At 42.6% G+C, this 13,434-nt stretch overlaps 1 long non-coding RNA gene across 1 annotated transcript in view; it reads left to right on the forward strand.

The window, feature by feature from the left end:
* The first annotated feature begins 998 nt into the window (after nucleotides 1-998).
* Nucleotides 999-13,434, forward strand: part of LOC309505241 — an 81,093-nt gene continuing 68,657 nt past the window's right edge. Inside the window, exon 1 of the long non-coding RNA XR_014208377.1 lies at nucleotides 999-1,538. This is a non-coding gene — a long non-coding RNA (uncharacterized lncRNA). The remainder of the gene's footprint in view (nucleotides 1,539-13,434) is intronic.

Below are 13,434 nucleotides of genomic sequence, written 5' to 3' on the forward strand. Positions count from 1 at the left end.
TGTTTGCGCTTTCTGGTTACGAGTAGGAATAGCAACAGAGTACTTGGTAAAATGGTCTGTGATGACCAAAATATCCTTGGTGTTACTGCTGTCTGGTTCCAGTGGAGATGGGTCTGTCTGCGGACTGCAAGAGAGGGGAGTAACAGGAAGTGGGCGTAACTTGAAGTGGGCGTAACCTGAAGTTGTCCAAATCACACAGAACCACACGATATGTCAAACTCAAAATGAGATGTTGTCGGCAAGATGCCAGCTCGTTTAGAGACATTTAGTAATGTCGTAAGTGTAACATTTAAACCACATTATTAGATTACCCTTTGACTTTATGAATACACATAAATGACAGCTTGGCAATATATTAAAGGTTTTTATTAAATATTATTTCCAAAAAAATGTAAGCACATGTAGTCAGAGGTACAGAAAAATAATAATAATTCAGCAAATAAGGAAATTGTTTTATTTATTTTAATCATGTTTGTTAAAAGTATGTTGAATGATGTTAGTTCATTTGTGCAACCATGTATTTGCTATAATGATGAAAATATTTGAAAACCAGTTAAAATCAAGTAGCCTAATGATGCAATCCTTAGTTTAAATCTTAACTTTTGAGTGTATGCAGAATAAATGGATGTAAAATGATCATGTCACATGTGATATTTTATTTAATGTGACAGAAAAAAAAGACAGTAACACCAGTGGCACACAATGAATTACCAATGACATACATAAGACCAAAGATCATTATTCTTCAATAATAATAATAGTAATATAATCAAAGTTTTTTTTTTTTTTTTTTTACAATTCACACCCAGCGGTAATTCAGGAAAAAAATATCTGAATGCTCCACTTGAAACTTCGGTCTTCCGATCTTTTACCATGTCAATTCTCAACTGATTAATAAGATTTTGATTAATATGCGCGAAGGAGCGAGAGAGAGCCAAACAGTTTGAAGACGCACGCGCGCGCGACTGGGGCTCTCTCTCTCTCTCTGCTCATTCCTATCGCAAGCACAGCAGTCATCTACATCATTTACCGATCAAATAAGGCTTTGGCGAGACAAAAAATCGCTTGTGAGAGAGACGCGTGAGTGACAGAGAGACGGAGGGAGAGCAGGGAAAGGAAATGCAGCTGAATGAATACGCTACGTGTTTTAAATAGCGAGCGTACTTTCTTTTTTTTTTTATAACGAAACGCAATATGTTGCGGCCGGTGTTGATTCTGTGGCACACCGCCACGAATTAGTCTATGTGTGGGAAACACTGTTTGTTCTGTTTATGTTAAACTCGTGCGAGAGCGATTCAAAAGCATTCAGAACTGTCTGTTTGCTCTTATCGCTCTCGCGGTACTTTGATATCATACACAGACCGGTCTGTGCAGCGCAGCTTTAAGTCGAAAAAAACAGTGAGCAGCTTGAAGTGGACGTAACTTGAAATGACGTAACTTGAAGGGGCGTAACTTGAAGTGGGCGTAACTTGAAATGACATAATTTGAAGGGGCGTAACTTGAAGTCTTGCAGGATGCAGACAGATTCTATTGTTCCAGTGACAGAAAAACCATACAAACTAGTTCTAATGGCCTATGAGTCTGAATATTCACCAAGGGAGCCACTTTCTGTGGAGGAGTCTTCCTACGAACACAGCGCTCGCACCTTTTGATTTTTTTGTCCACATCGGCCGCCATCTTCGGCCAGTAAAATCTGGAACGGAGAAGATCGAGAGTTCGCTCCAGACCCAGATGCCCCATGTCATCATGAAGACTGGTAAGTACAATTCCTCGAAGATCTTCAGGTAAAGCCAGTTGGTTTAACACTTTGTCTCCGTCCATCCTCTTCCGATATAACAACCCATTTTTCAGCTCAAGTTTGTTCCATTGTCTCATCCACAAAGTTACTGCGGGTAAGTGGAATTTCAAGTTTGCAGGTTTGTTGTTAGACTCTAAGTGCTCAATTACCTCTTTAATTTCAGGGTCAGCTCGCTGCTTCCTGATCAGATCCTCTTCAGACAGGCAAGGTATCTCTGGGAGACCATGGCCATCTTCTTCCTGGATTTCTGGAGGTAATGCCTTTTCATTCATGCTCAGAGACTCTACCAAGGTCAAAGGAAAGACTGAAAATCATGGGATTGATTGACTTGATGTTTTTCACAGATGGCCTCCACTACTTCAGGTAAGATTGTATTAGTGTTGCCTTCAAGATCTCCAAGATGATGTAGAGTGAACTGTCTGATTCGTTCTTGCTCTTTTTTAGATTCCCAATCATCTGATGGTTCACCATTGGGACGACGAGACAATCCATCCGCATCTTGATTTTGTGCTCCAGCTCTGTATTGGATCTTAAAATTGTAGGTTGAGAGACTGGATATCCATCTATAACTAGTAGCATCTAGTTTGGCAGACGTAAGGACATAGGTGAGGGGATTGCTATCAGTGACCGCTGTGAAATCTGCCCCATACAGATAGTCATGGAATTTTGTGGTGATTGCCCATTTGAGAGCCAGAAATTCCAATTTGTGGGCAGGATACTTGGCTTCACACTTTGTTAATCCACGGCTGGCAAATGCTATGACTCTCATGTGTCCTTGCTGTTCTTGATACAAGGCTGCTCCTAGTCCTGTAGCACAAGCATCTGTATGCAATACGTAAGGCAGAAAAGGATTTGCGTACCCCAAGACAGGAGCAGAGGTTAACCTTTCCACGAGGCCTTCAAATGCCTGTTGACACTCGGTAGTCCATCTGTCACTCAGAGACTCTTTTGGATTAAGGTAAGTATGATCTTTATCTTTCCTTCTTCCCTTTCGAACCGGAGGATAGCCAGCTTTAAGGTTGTTGAGCGGCTTTGCAATCTTGGAGAAATCTTTAACAAATCTACGGTAATATCCTGTAAATCCTAAGAAGGATTTTAGTTCCCGCAGGTTCTGGGGCCTTGGTCAGGTTTTTATGGCCTCAATTTTTGATGGGTCAGTTTCTACACCGTTCTGGGAGACAATGTGGCCCAAGTAGCGCACAGATGTTTGGAAGAATTTGCATTTCTCGGGTGAGAGCTTCAATCCGTATTATTTTAGACGATTCAGGACTTGTATCAGTCGGCGCTCATGCTCCTCAAGGGTTTCGGAGAAGATGATAAGATCATCGATGAAAACTAAGACTTCTCTTATATTTAAGTCACCCATGCAGCGCTCCATGAGCCGCTGGAATGTGCTTGGCGCATTGGTTATCCCTTGCGGCATACGGTTAACTCCCAGAACCCGAGGGGGCATACGAATGCTGTTTTCTGCTTGTCCGCTTCATCCATCTCAATCTGGTAATACCCGGATTTTAGATCGAGAACAGAAAATGACTTGGAACCAGTTAACATGGAGAACACTTCCTCCAGGTTTGGGAGTGCATACGCATCTCGTATGGTTTGAGAGTTAAGCTTCCTAAAGTCAATACATAGCCGCACTGAGTTGTCTTTTTTTCGGACTACTACAATGGGGGATGCGAATGGGGACTCAGACTCTCGTATAATACCGGCTGCTAACAACTCCTGTAGATGTTTTCTGACAGCCTCAATATCTTGTGGGTGGATGGGACGAGCTCTATGCTTGAAAGGAGTTTCATCACTCAGTTTAATTCGGTGCTTCACCTTATCTGTGTGCCCATAATCCATTTCCTTCAAAGCAAAAACTTCAGGCATAGAGTTTAACAAGGCTGATAGCCGTTCTATCCATTCGGAGGGCAGTGGGGAGTCTCCAAAATCGAGAGTTATCTGAGGACTTTCTGGTGTTTCAGAAACATCACTTGTTAATGGCTTGTTTATCACCTGCTGGACAGCATGCATTTCTGCAATCACAGACCGGGGAGGGATTACTATGTTAGTCTGGGTTTCATTCTTGACTACCACAGGCAAGGAGAAGAAACGTCTCACAGGTAAGGCGTGCAACCCACTAGCAACTAAAAGACCACTTGGCAGAGAAGGTATGGTGGGAGGACTTATAACAGTCAGTGTTTCTGCTGGAAGGTAATTCAGACAGACGGCTCCATCAAGAACAGCAGTGCATCCTGCTGGCACTATTTCAGGGACTGCCCCTTTTAATGTCACACACCCAAGGGTTTTGGCACATGATTGTCGATGCCTCACATCAAGTGTCTTCAGTACGGCTGCATACCCTTTAGAAGCTAATTTGGGACTGACAGTCTCTTTTTGTACGTAACTGGAGTAAAGTGCATCCAAGGTATTTGTACCGATGAGGAGATTTGTACAAATCTGGGACCACCAGTGCTAGCGTGGTAACCTCAGCTTCTGTTCCTAGAAACTCTTTGGGAAACATTAAAGTTAACTCCACATACCCGAGGTAAGGCACTGACTGCCCATTGGCTCCCTCCACTTCCAGCAAAGATTCCAGGGGTTTCATGGGGTGATGAGAAAAGTTATTTTTGTAAAATGACAAGGGGATGGTAGTCACCTGGGAACCAGTGTCTAAAAGGCAGTTCACTTCAATTGTGTCGACATAGATTTGGGCAGTACATTTCATTCCAATTAGTCCTTTTGGCAGTTTGCTTTTAGGGCAATGATGCTTTGTCCCAGTCTCCATATGCCCTGCTACAGAGACTGTCTGGTGTTTAACTGAGTAGTAGTGGCTTGGTTCTTTAGGTCCCACTGAGCTTGTTTTTCTCTCAACTGGCGCCTCTTCTCCTCTACCTTAGAAGGGTTCGAGTCATTTTCACAGTTGATGGCAAGGTGTCCATCCTCACCACATCTAAAACAGTATCCAGGACGAGGACGAGTGATTGTCACTGAACCACTTCTGAGTTGATTGTTCTCATCCCTCTCAGTTTGCCTATGCTGGAATGTTGCAGTCTTGCCTGACCGATGTTGTGGTATGTCAGGGGCTGACAACTGAGCCTTTAACTCTGCCACTTGCTTCTTCAGTCCCACTATTCCCTTAGCTGCTGGGGTTTCTTTTGGCACTTTACCAGAAATGGATGTTCTCATAGCCTCTACTTCTGCTTGTAGTTCTACTAGTTCTTTCTTTAGCTGGATCAATTCAGAATTTTTGGAATAATCAGGCTTGCACTTCTGGTAAGTTGAGGTTTGCATAGCAGCAACCTGAGCATTAATTTCAGATATTTGAGCCCTCATAGTATCCACCTCTTCAGCTGCTCCACCAACTGCATGCTGGGAGTATGTTGACATTTGATGAGTAGCAGTTCTCATTTTGGGGGCATTACTCTGTTTGTTCATTCCAAAATGACTTCTCATCCTGTCTTCTTTTGAGGCTTGTCGGTCTTCTTCCATGCGAATTTGCACTACCATCTCTGCAAAAGAAGGTGGGTTGATCTTTTTCTTCTCTAGCTGTAAGCTGGAAATTAACCCATTATCCCAGCATCCACGGCAGAATTGCTTTATCAGACAGCGGTTTTGCTCACTCTCCGCAATGCCGCCTCTCCTTACAGTAGTGCTCAACATAACTTGCAACCGGTGCAAATAACTGGAGGGCTTCTCCCCTGGGTTCTGTAGCATGGTCATGAATTTTGCTAACAGCTCATCTCCATCCTCCACGGATCCGTAAACTGACTCTAGCAACTCCAAGTAAACTGAAGGTAAAGACTGGGGACTCACATGTTTAATGACATCAGCAGCAGGAGGGAGCAGACTATCAAGTATTCTCCTTGTGCGAGACAAGTCCGAAATGGAGGGGTCATCTAATAGAAATTGAACACTTGCCCGCCATGTGTCGAAGTCTGGCTCGTTTACTGGCCTAGGAACTTTCCCAGAGAATGACCTGAGACGGAAAGAGGCAGGTTGTAATGTAGCAGTGTCGTTTGTTCTGACAATGTGTTCAACTATAACTTTTTGAACGCTGGGCGGATCAATCATGTCCATTGTAAGTACTGGATGGGGTAACACCGTAGCTGCAGGATGGCTAGTTCTACTGCTGGGTCTTTCCTTGGACAGGTTTTGTGATGTCTCAGATTCAATTGAGGGAGGGGCTACTTGTTCTGTGGTCACTCTCTGTAAGTTGGCTGGGGACGACGGTCCATCCAGTGAGCTGGTGGTGCTGCTATCACGAGTTTGAGAGTCTGCAGCATGTGGATACTCAACTCTATCACCTGAAGCATCTATGGGCTCAGCAACAGAGCAGCCAGCTTTCATCCTCTTTAACTCCTCCTGGAGCACTTCTTCAATTGACTTTCCACTAGCGCTAGCAATAGTTTGTAGTTCTTCGAAATACAGCTTAGTGGCACTGTCACTAGCTACTTGAGTGTAGACACAGCTTAAGGCACGCACTATGAAAGTTGTATCTGGGTTTGACGTACTGACCATTGTTACGGGCAGAAGGGGCATTAGTGTTTTCATAGCGGAGCTATAAGTAAACTCTATAATGGCATGTTGATGGAATTCAGAGTTTGGGTCATCAATGAGAAGGTTGCGACTAATGCTGCCATATCTCAACAACCATGCTTCTAAGTCCTGATCTGTTTCAGTCAATGTTAAGCCGCTGACTATTACGGCATTTGAGACATCTACATTCTCTCTTTTTACAATTTACATTTTGTCAATATTCTGCTGAGTATATAAATTATTAATTTGACTCAAAACCAGTCACTATTGCTGCAGGCCAATCTCTCTCCCGGCTGGCTCGCCACTTTTACTTGTAACCCGTTACACGTGATAAATTTGTGTCAACTTTACTAACGGACCAGTGGGCTCAAAAGATTAGGTTCGTCCGGGGAGAGAGATGGTGCAACAGCAGTGAATACTCAAACAAAAGGATGAGGTAAGAACAAGTTTGAATTTACTGAATATGTTATTTTCTTTTCTTTTACCTTGTTGTTAGATTGTAATGATTAATCAATTAGTTGAACATGGACCCATATAACCTCACACAGGCGTAAGGAAAACAATAGAAAATGAAACAAACAAAACAAAACAAAATCTCGTTCACTCTGAACGTAAATACTCAGAAATTCCAAAAGTCTGATGTTTCTCAATGAACAGATCAGTTCGTAAACTCAGTCCAAAAGTTCGTGAGGCACTTAAATCAGTCGTCCTATTCTGCCCTGGATAGAACAGAATAAACTGATGTGTGATTCTAATCCTACCGTTCAAAGACGAGCAAGTTCAGTTTCGGCTTCGGTTTCTCTTTCAACAGGGTAATCAAAGGATTCGTTAAATGGGCGGCTCGCCAGTCCAACCCCACCGTTACGCACACAGGAAGAGCTGAGACAATCCACAATTCAGGAATGATTCACACTTCGTCCGATTCACATGCAGAATGGATCACACTCATCAGCTGGACATCACAGCACTCACATGGAAACAAAAGCAGAAGAACAAAAAAACCTGGCCTTGAAGACACAAGGCCAAAAAAAAACAATTAGCATTCGACACTATATACAAATCAATTCAGATTATACACAACTTCTCATAAAACACAGCAAATAACATCCATTTATAGGACTCTGTACAATAAATTATCTTTATGCAATAAATTGTCTTTATGCAATAAATAAATTTTTGACATACTTGCTTGTAAGCATCTTATTTAACACACACATTGCATTTCATGGCATTAATTTCACATAAATGCCTAATTTCATCTTTCATTTTACACTTAAGGCTGAATTTGCCATTATACTGCACCAAATAAACAATAATTTGATGTAACACACTTAATATGATCCTTAATGAACCTTTTTGAACAATACTGAAATTATTGAAACTATATTAACTCACCAAGGAACTCGTTTACATGTACATCGGAGGAACCCGGGAAGTTCCAGATGATACACGTTCTCAAAATGTCTTTCTCGAGCATAAACTGCTTCTCTCTGAATCCTTAGTTAGAGATATATATACACACACGACACACACTATATTAGCTTTAAACTAGCGCTAATATGGCGTCATTGACATGCGGTCAACACATAACTTAAACAATCATATCACTTCAACTCATTTTAACTGCTAATTATTTCTACATCGTCATCATATAAATGATTTAGAGGCATTTAAACAACTCTCACATCAGTTCTCGACTCAAATCGGAGCTTCAAATCTCCCGGAGCAAAACAAGCATATGCTCAGGTCAGAGGTTCACGAAGAAAAAGAAAGTTCCAGAATGCGCTGCTCTCTAAAAGTGCCGCGATAGCAGAATTTTCCATGACGTCATTCAAAATGCGATCTCATTGGAGGCATATGTAAAGGGAGATAACGCTATTGGACATATTTATAACATTCAATATTTTATATTTCTCCATTTCTATATAATTAATTTGTTTGCAGTCTTATATTTGATCTGAAAGTAGCTTTCATATTTTAACTCTGTTTTTTAATTTGAAGTGCATTTTGTCTCTGTCCACTGGTAACCTGGGTTACAATTGTCTATATCGGTATGCCACCAACCCAACTAAAACCCCAACAGCTAGCAAGGAGACCACTCCTGGTACCAAAAATAAGTGTTGCCGGGCTAACAGCTTGCTGTCAGAGGAATAAAAGGTCCAATACACAGGCAAACTTAAATTTAGGGTCTTTTATTTCCTACTGTGACCGTAGGAACACAGCATTAAAAATAGCTTTGGCTTTTCGTCGTTGAAAATGTTTTAGGAAACAGAACAGGACAAAAAATGTTAAAGACAGAAAAAAACAACAACCTGGAATTAGTTTCCATTCTTAAATCTAGGAACTCACAAAAGTACAAAACAATAAAAACCTACCAATGTGGCTTTTTTAAGGATAACAAAAGACAACAGTAGTGGCCTTTACACCCCTGAAAATACAAACAATACACAATTGCATTTATAATGCCACATTTATCATTCAAATTGTCTCTTAATTATACAATAGTATCACTTTATCAGTTTTACAACATATTATGCTTGAATTTGCAAAAATCCATAATACTTGCATGAAATGTATAGAAAACGTCTCAGGTTACGTATGTAACCCTGGTTCCCTGATAGGGAACGAGACGCTGCGTTTGAGACGCGGTGGGAACGCCCTGCGTGATTGCGTCGTGAAGCACGTGTATAATCAGTCCAATGGAAAGACGAGACGTCATAGGCGACGTCATCGACCAGGAAACTATAAGGCAGCCCCGCTGACACAGATCGCGTTAGCTTCTGAAAAGCCTGAAGCAAGTCGGTCAGGGCATGCAGGAAGTATGGCAGGCGAACGCAGCGTCTCGTTCCCTATCAGGGAACCAGGGTTACATACGTAACCTGAGACGTTCCCTTTCAAGGGAACTCGAGCTGCGTTTGAGACGCGGTGGGAACCCCATACCCACTACGCCATAATGCCAAATGCTCGTTCTGTGTGAAGTCCTTGCGCACACTAAGAAGCAAGCAACCTGGCCCCAGGAGTGGGGAGGTCTAGATCATAAAATCTGACAAACGTATGTGGTGAGGACCAGCCCGCCGCATTACAAACATCTTGAAGAGAAACTCCTGAAATTAAAGCCTTAGAGGCAGCCATACTCCTCGTGGAATGAGCCCGAACAGCCAAAGGTGAAAGCTGTCCGGCCGCTTCATAAGCCAGTGAAATAGCCTCAACTACCCACTTGCTCATCACCTGTTTAGATGCAGGGCACCCTTTCCTAGTTGACCCAAAGCAGACAAACAATTGTTCCGATTTACGCCACAGGGCAGCTCTGTGGACGTAAGCATCCAAAGCCCGCACAGGGCATAACAGATTAAGATTTTCCTGATCTGGGGTATTAAATGGTGGAGGATAAAAGGCCTGCAGTACTATTGGCCCCGCAACATTAGTAGGGACCTTAGGGATGTAACCCGGTCTAGGGTGAAGAAATGCCTTCACCATACCAGGTGCAAACTCCAGACATGAAGGAGCAACCGACAAGGCTTGCAAATCTCCAATTCTCTTAATGAAGAAATAGCGAGAAGAAATAAAGTTTTTAGAGTGAGGAACTTTTCTGAAACCTCTTCAATGGGCTCGAAGGGAGCCAAGGCCAGACCCTCAAGTACAATGGCCAAATCCCAAGCCGGTGCTCTAGAGTGCAATGCAGGTCTCAACCTCAATGTACCACGGAGAAAACGAATAATTAGAGGATCTCTCCCAAGAGAAGTGCCCCCCAGAGGGGTGTGGTAGGCCGATATAGCCGCCACATATACTTTCAAGGTAGAAGGTGATAATCCAGCAGAGAAACGGTCTTGCAAAAAATCAAGAACTGAACCAACAGGGCAGTTAACCCTCTGGAGTCTGAGCGGTTTTTTGGGCCCTGGGGGTGTTCTGACATGCTCTGACATTTGTGCTTTTTTCAGTTGCTTATAAACATATTAATGGCAAAGGTGTAAATTCACTCTATATAGCACAAACAGGACTACAATAATATGTGAGCCACATGTATGTACATGTTTTCATTTTTGAGAGAATAATGTTTATGCGTGGTTATCGAAAAAACTAAAAATTTAAGTTTTTGAAATAAGGCCACAAAACACATACTAAATATGTGGCAATAAGACTTTTGACTAATGGATGTCGTCGCCTATAGTTTTTTCTTCAAAATTATGTGAAAATAGTCTTGCTTTATCGTTCACATAAAACCATACATTGATTTAAATTGATGTAAAACAGGTTTTGCTTGGAAAGCCAATATGCGAGGGGGGCGTGAACGAGGAGTGGTTTACACCTTAGAATACATTGTCCCACCCACTCTGCATAATTAGCCATTCATTCAGGTGTGACACAGTGAACCACAATGCAAGGACAAAAGATATATTTAGAAGAAGACTTATATTGACCATTTAAGATTTTGCTTACATCTATCTTGTAAATATGTTTTGCTATTTTATTAAAACGGTTACAATTACAACAATAATTACAATTTCAACAATATTTCAAGTGTACTCTTTCTTTGTAAAAAAAAATGATTATAGGCCTACATTTTATCTATGTATTCATTAGTTTGAATATAGCCAACACTGGAACAGCTAACATCTTAGTTGATGAATTTATTTTTGACAAAAATAGTATTTTATATATAGAAATTGCTAAACAAAAGCTTATTTGATGTGGCAGTATATTCTACAGTAAAAACTGTACCCAAATCTACTAAACAAAATGTTGTCTTTCATATTTCGTCTGACTGTAACGTTGTTTTCATTAAATATTAGGGAATATTGTTAATTTGCAGTTTAATACGTTGCTTATACAAATAGCCTACATTTTATTTCAACATTCAGTCGATTTTTACTCATCTCAGTATAGCAATACAGTTTGCTAAAACATCATCATTCATTCACACACGCGATTTAAATTTAAACTGTCTTTTCCAGCTGTGGTAAACAGCGCGCATCTCTGCCGTTTATTCATTCATAAACAGAAACCCACGTGAAGAAATTCACGTGAGAAGGAAAAAACTTACTAGTATTCCTCAGCTCGCTCCTCGATATACCCGCACTTCTGAGGGACATTTTCCATTAGTATTATTCCTCACAGCGCTGCAAGACGGTGTAAACAAGTAATGATCTAAATAAACTTGTGTGTTTTCTCGAGCTGATCACAGGATTGCCTCAGCCATTTGCGTTTGAATAGCGCGCGCTCTCCGTGGGCGTGTCACATTACATCTGAATTAGCTGTAATGAGGTCGACTGGAATCGCTCTCTTTTAATACAGATTTCACAAGATGAGAATATTAGTTTTTTTATATAAATTACTTCATTTAAAAGAAGAGAATTCAAGCTTCATGCCTGTGTGTCTGTATGTCTGTTTGACTGAGTATTCGCTCAGTTATTGTTCATTTTCGGACACGTTTCAGAATGGACTACACTGGCAGAGAGAAGGCAGAACTCGCTTCGTTTTTATTTTTATTTATTTGGCAAAAAGCACAACACTTTGTTTTTATTGTGAGTATACACAAAAATAATACACATTTAACAGAATCGATTGATGTATGAAACTCTTATGGAAAATCAAAGTCAACAGAGTATTTATGAGTTTCTTTTACACTGATAAAAAAAAAGCGAGCTGGTATCGCCGGCGATACAGCCGACCTCAGGGGGTTAACAGGATCTAGGTGACGTACACCACACCAGGTAGAGAATAATTTCCATTTCAGTGCATAAAGTTTTCTCGTGGAAGGTGCTCTGGAATGGAGAATGGTCTCAACGACCTCAGTCGAGAGACCGGATTCTATAAGCCGGGCCCCCTCAGAGGCCAGGCCCACAGTTTCCACAACTCCGGATTGGGGTGAAATATTGTGCCCCCTGCTTGGGACAGAAGGTCCCTCCTGACAGGAATCTCCAGGGGAGAGCCGTCCAGAAGAGACACTAAGTCCGAGAACCACACTCGAGACGGCCAGTGAGGGGCTACCAGTAACAGACGGATCCCTTCCCGGCGAACCCTCTCCAGAACACCCGGAAGCATTGATATCGGGGGAAATGCATACAGGTGTAGCCTCGGCCACACCTGCACCATCGCATCCAGTCCGAGAGGAGCTGGGTGCGTTAGGGAGAACCACATGGGACAATGTGACGTCTCTGATGATGCAAACAGATCGACTTGAGCTTGACCAAACTTCTCCCAAAGGAGCTCCACCACCTCGGGGTGAAGTCTCCACTCTCCGGGTCTCAGCCCCTGCCTCGACAGGATATCCGCTCCCAGATTCTGATGCCCCGGAATATATACTGCCCTCAGTGACAGCAATTTCCCCTGGGCCCATAGGAGGATCTGATGGGCCTGCCTGCATAAATGACGTGACCTCAGACCCCCTTGATGGTTGATATAAGAGACCACCGATGTGTTGTCCGTGCGGACAAGCACATGGCGACCTCTCAGGTCTGGCAGGAAGTATTTGAGAGCTCTGAATACCGCCATCATTTCTAGCCGATTTATGTGCCAAGAACGTTGATGGTGCCAAAGACCTTTCGCCGAGCGGCCACTCATGAGCGTTACGCGTCGACAAGAAGCCCCCAGCACTGGGCCCTGGGCGAGGAACCAAGGTTTCTTCCACATGACCAAGGCACGAAGGCATCGCCGCGTGACCTTGATCGTGCGAAATGGATTTCCCCTCGGAGAAAACCCCTTGGTCCTGAGCCACCACTGCAGAGGTCTCATGTACAGAAGGCCAAAAGTGATCACGTTGGACGCAGCTGCCATGAGCCCCAACAGTCTCTGAAACTGTTTCACAGTGAGTGACTGGCCTAGTTTTACCCCCTTTATGGCTGTGAGAATCGCAGAAATACGTGCAGGAGACAGACGTGCTTGCATTGTTGTCGAATCCCAAATTACACCTAAAAAAGTGGTCCTCTGACTTGGGAGGAGCACACTCTTCTTGGCGTTGAGCCGCAACCCCAACCTCTTTATGTGAGACAGAACGACATCTCAATGCCGAACTGCCATCTGCTCTGACTGAGCTAGAATCAACCAATCGTCTAGATAGTTTAATATGCGAATGCCCTGGAGTCTCAGAGGAGCCAGAGCTGCATCCACGCATTTTG

This window comes from Leuciscus leuciscus (assembly GCF_965113295.1).
Source record: "Leuciscus leuciscus genome assembly, chromosome: 8".
In the NCBI taxonomy this organism is placed as follows: Eukaryota; Metazoa; Chordata; class Actinopteri; order Cypriniformes; family Leuciscidae; genus Leuciscus; species Leuciscus leuciscus.